Source organism: Schistocerca cancellata, chromosome 3 (assembly GCF_023864275.1).
Source record: "Schistocerca cancellata isolate TAMUIC-IGC-003103 chromosome 3, iqSchCanc2.1, whole genome shotgun sequence".
NCBI classification, from domain to species: domain Eukaryota; kingdom Metazoa; phylum Arthropoda; class Insecta; order Orthoptera; family Acrididae; genus Schistocerca; species Schistocerca cancellata.
In genome coordinates, this window is record NC_064628.1 from 469,718,689 (window position 1) to 469,724,684 (window position 5,996).

The window sequence follows — 5,996 nt, forward strand, 5'->3', positions numbered from 1 at the left end:
ATCTTTGTTTAGTCATGTATTTTTTACAGTTCATGTGCTTCACTGCTTCAGAGGTCTCATTGACGTAATAGGATAAGGGTTTGATGCGGTCCTCGATGGCCTCGACTCCTGCCTGTACCAGCCTCTCCGTATCAGAGTAGCACTTATAACCGGAGTCCTCATTTGTTTTCCCGTAAGGTTTTTAAACTCTAAAGCTCAGTATTGTTACTCTTTGAGGTCTTAATACACGTTCTATCATCATGTGTATTACTATCTGGGAAGATACACTGTGAGTGTAAGAAGCACCACACTACTTTTGGGGTGAAGGTGATAACTTGGTGATGGAAATTTAGTGATGGAAAGAGAAGGTGGGAAGGGAGATATGGACAGAGAAAGGGAAGGAAGAGGTGGACACAGATTAGTGAGGAGGTGGAGGACGGGTAGAGGGGGAGGGGGAAATGGAAAGAGAAAGGAAAATGATGAGAAGGATGGAGAGAGGAGAGACTTGATGGACAGAGAGAAAGAGAGGAGAAGAGGAGCACACAGAGGGAGGAGGAGTAAACAGAGATGCTGAGGAGATGAACTTAGAGAGGGGAAGAGGAGAATTACTTAGAGCGGGAAGGAGGTGATAGAGAGAGGGGAGTAGCAAAAGGACAGAGATATGGCGGAGGAGCAGATACACAGGGAGAGGAGGGAGGAGCAGGTAGACGGGGGGAATTGCAGGAAGAGAGAGACATTTATTTATTACTTCCTTTCTCTATTTATAATCAGTCGCGTTTAAGTTTTCTTGAAGTTATTATATGTTTCGATTGATTACAAAGCTATATCGGGGAGGAGGAGGTAAGAGGAAGGAGGATACGGACTAACAGAAGACTGGAATAAACACACACTTGGTCAACGCCGGCTACTTAGCTAGTATTTTATAAACAAAGCAGGTAAAGAACCGATGCACATGTTATGCCTCAAGTGAGGAATTTTCTCGCTACGACTGACCATGTAGATTATGGGTTCTACGCTACAGTTCAGTATTGCCATAAAAGGTGTGCGATGAATTACGAAGGAAGAAGCAAGATCGTAAGAGATGGAAAAGAGCCATCGTGGTACAACAACCGAGTTACAAAACTGCTGCGGAAGCAAAGGGAACTTCACAGCAAACATAAACATAGCCAAAGCCTTGCAGACAAACAAAAATTACGCGAAGCGAAATGTAGTGTGAGGAGGGCTATGCGAGAGGCGTTCAATGAATTCGAAAGTAAAGTTCTATGTACTGACTTGGCAGAAAATCCTAAGAAATTTCGGTCTTATGTCAAAGCGGTAGGTGGATCAAAACAAAATGTCCAGACACTCTGTGACCAAAATGGTACTGAAACAGAGGATGACAGACTAAAGGACGAAATACTAAATGTCTTTTTCCAAAGTTGTTTCACAGAGGAAGACTGCACTGTAGTTCCTTCTCTAGATTGTCGCACAGATGACAAAATGGTAGATATCGAAATAGACGACAGAGGGATAGAGAAACAATTAAAATCGCTCAAAAGAGGAAAGGCCTCTGGACCTGATGGGATACCAGTTCAATTTTACACAGAGTACGCGAAGGAACTTGCCCCCCTTCTTGCAGCGGTGTACCGTAGGTCTCTAGAAGAGCGTAGCGTTCCAAAGGATTGGAAAAGGGCACAGGTCATCCCCGTTTTCAAGAAGGGACGTGGAACAGATGTGCAGAACTATAGACCTATATCTCTAACGTCGATCAGTTGCAGAATTTTGGAACACGTATTGTGTTCGAGTATAATGACTTTTCTGGAGACTAGAAATCTACTCTGTAGGAATCAGCATGGGTTTCGAAAAAGACGGTCATGTGAAACCCAACTCGCGCTATTCGTCCACGGGACTCAGAGTGCCATAGACACGGGTTCACAGGTAGATGCCGTGTTTCTTGACTTCCGCAAGGCGTTCGATACAGTTCCCCACAGTCGTTTAATGAACAAAGTAAGAGCATATGGACTATCAGACCAATTGTGTGATTGGATTGAGGAGTTCCTAGATAACAGGACGCAGCATGTTATTCTCAATGGAGAGAAGTCTTCCGAAGTAAGAGTGATTTCAGGTGTGCCGCAGGGGAGTGTCATAGGACCGTTGCTATTCACGATATACATAAATGACCTGGTGGATGACATCGGAAGTTCACTGAGGCTTTTTGCAGATGATGCTGTGGTGTACCGAGAGGTTGTAACAATGGAAAATTGTACTGAAATGCAGGAGGATCTGCAGCGAATTGACGCATGGTGCAGGGAATGGCAATTGAATCTTAATGTAGACAAGTGTAATGTGCTGCGAATATACAGAAAGATAGATCCTTTATCATTTAGCTACAAAATAGCAGGTCAGCAACTGGAAGCAGTTAATACCATAAATTATCTGGGAGTACGCATTAGGAGTGATTTAAAATGGAATGATCATATAATGTTGATCGTCGGTAAAGCAGATGCCAGACTGAGACTCATTGGAAGAATCCTAAGGAAATGCAATCCGAAAACAAAGGATGTAGGTTACAGTACGCTTGTTCGCCCACTGCTTGAATACTGCTCAGCAGTGTGGGATCCGTACCAGATAGGGTTGATAGAAGAGATAGAGAAGATCCAACGGAGATCAGCGCGCTTCGTTACAGGATCATTTAGTAATCGCGAAAGCGTTACGGAGATGATAGATAAACTCCAGTGGAAGACTCTGCAGGAGAGGCGCTCAGTAGCTCGGTACGGGCTTTTATTGAAGTTTCGAGAACATACCTTCACCGAAGAGTCAAGCAGTATATTGCTCCCTCCTACGTATATCTCGCGAAGAGACCATGAGGATAAAATCAGAGAGATTAGAGCCCACACAGAGGCATACCGACAATCCTTCTTTCCACGAACAATACGAGACTGGAATAGAAGGGAGAACCGATAGAGGTACTGAAGGTACCCTCCGCCACACACCGTCAGGTGGCTTGCGGAGTATGGACGTAGATGTAGATGGACGTAGATACCCAGTTGTCGCAAGCTGTTCAGCTCATGTCGTCTGCGCCTCATTCAGCAGCGGAAGTGATACTGGCAGCCACCACTCTAATTCAGTACAGTTCATCAGAGAAAGCTGAGCTCCACCTGCGCTTAATCCCGTCCATTACGCAGTGCGCCATAGCGGGCCGTTAAAGCAAGCATAAACAGGCTGTTCATTACAAAGGATGTCCCGGCGCTTTGCGTGCGCGTAGGCCTTTCCACAGCACCGCAGCCCGCCCAACACGGGGCCACATCTGAAGCTGAAACACGCGCTATTCATCAGCGTAAAATTGAGAGCAACCGAAGTAAAGTATATTACGTGTTGCAAATGTGCTGCGTTACCGTACGTGCGCCAGCAGAAGCCAGTATCGACTTCAAATTTTTTAAGTTATGCTCTGTGGTAACGTTCGCTTAGTGGAAGACTATTGATTTCTTGATCTACGTCCTTTTTATCATACATCAATGAAACAAAATCATGACATTTGAGCAGAAGTACTATATATATAAAGAGAAATGAGAACCAAGCAGAAAATGCAGTGACAGTAGCATTAAAAACTGTAAATTACGGTACATTTCCAAATAAGTAGCTATCACCTAAAATAATTTACTGACAAGTTTCTATATACAACAGCCAAACGGATACAGGACAGTTAGTCCTACAGTAACAATGTGAGTGTAATTAAGCTGAGTAACAAAAAACTGGTTCAGAAGGGAGATTCAGTGTGAAAGAATATCACTGATTCACTGACGGCATCGCTGCCCTCGGTCAAAGTGTCGACCAACTAGGGACATACTGAAAGGAGTGAATAGCCTACTAAGTATTGATGTCGACTGAGAGCAAACGGAAGAAAGTCGAAAGTAAGGAATTACATTCGTCTTTCTTCAGTTCGCTCTCAGTCGACATCAGTGCTTAGTAGGCTATTCAATCACATAAAAATTGAGGACTACGAAACAGACAAAGTGAAGGAAGCTAAATATTGTAAAGTCCCCTTAGAAAAATTATTGAATTACTATACTGATAAACATCTTATGTTATTCGATTTTCAAACAGCTAACCAAAACTGAACGTACTCAGACATTCATTAAAGTGACACACAATATTTTTAGCGCAACGCAATCTGACTTTCAGTAATCCCTAAAAAACAATGGCCCTGTCTAACAATAACTTATAACTTTCATGAATTCTTACCTCACAAAAATCTTCGTTACTCGAACTACTGCAATACAGCGAGCGCCAATACTGCCAGCTAAATAAAAGATTGAAATTACTGAAGGCACTAACTACTGACAGGCATAGTTAGCAAATGAAAGATTTTGATAAAGAGCAAACAATGTATTTATCTTAATAGTGTTCAAAAGTTATAATATATATATATATATATATATATATATATATATATATATATATATATCATTTCATGACATTCAGTCTTACAAATTTACTATCTCTGTCCAGATCATCCCCTCTCAAAACTCCGCCATCTCTCTCCCCACATCCACCACTGCTGGCGGCTCACCTCCAACTGCACAACGCTATGCGCTGTTAACATCCAGCTGCCAAACACTACAATAGCAAACAACAATGCAAACCAGCCACAACTGCACACAGCACGGCCAGTGATTTTCATACAGAGATCTACGTGGCGTTACCAATAACAAAACCTAAACAGCCTACTTACAATATCTCATGACGAACGGAGCAGATAGGACACAAAAGGGAGACCAGTAGAACCACACATGGTATTTCCGGCCAAAAGAAGTCGGCAAATATCAAACATTTACCTTAATTTGAGGAAGAAATTTCAGTGAATATGCGTTTTGAGCACAGCATTGTATGGAACTAAATCACAGACTGTGGAAAAACAAGAAAAGCACCGAGCAACGTTGCGCAGTGGTTGGCACAATGGATCCACACTCGGGTTGACGAAGATTCAAACCTGCGTCCGGCCATCCTGCTTTAGGTTTTCCGTAATTTTCCTAAATCGCTGCAGGAAAATGCCGGGATGGTTCCTTTGAAAGGACACGCCTGACTTCCTTCCCCATCCTTTCCTAATCTGATGGGACCGATGACCTCGCTGTTTAGTTCCCTCCATCCAAATAAACGAACCAACTAGAAAAGGAGAGAATCGAAGCTTCTGAGCTTTGATGCTAGAAAAGGATACTTAAAACTCGATTGTCCCGCTAAGAGACCATGAGGATAATATCAGAGACATTAGACCCCACACTGAGGCATACCGACAATCTTTCTTTCCACGAACAATAAAACCCTGGAATAGAAGGGAGAACCGACAGAGGTACTCAAAGTACCCTCCGCCACACACCGTCAGGTGGCTTCCGGAGTATGCATGTAGATGTAGAAATGAGGTGCTTCTACGCAATATCAACGACTAGTGTCTAGATACACTGAGCCAGGAGAGAATAATAAGAGTGGACGATCATCAGCAAAGTGCTTGGATTAGAAAGGGTGTAAGACAGGGATGTAGTCTACCTCCCACTACTGTTCAATTTGCACATCGAAGATCAATGATGTAAATACACCCATCAAAAAAAGTTTTGCATCACCCCGGATTCCAGAACACAGACATGACTTTTCGTGCAGCCACAGGAGGCCGAGTTACAACTCAAACTGTGCGCAATAGGCTGCAGGCAGAGGACCCCCCAGCCCTCTCTGTTTTGGCGAACTTGACTTGGATCGTGTTAAGTGGAACGGTCTTTCATGCCGAATTCGTGGGCGAGTGTTTCCGTAAGTTGCTGGAAGTTCGCTGTAGAAGCTTCCAGTTCTTTCTAGACATTAGGTCATTTGAAACAGACGAAAAAAGCAGCCGTAGGTCGTGCTTTTTGTCGCGAGCTGATTGGACCATGGTGATGCACTAGGCCCATGATTGGCCGGAAGGTTAGCCAAGAAGTACACCCTCTCGGTGGTGTTGACGAGCGATAGGTGGGCAGTTGAAGAACGGCTATCTACAGTCCGAATGTGTTGGAGAT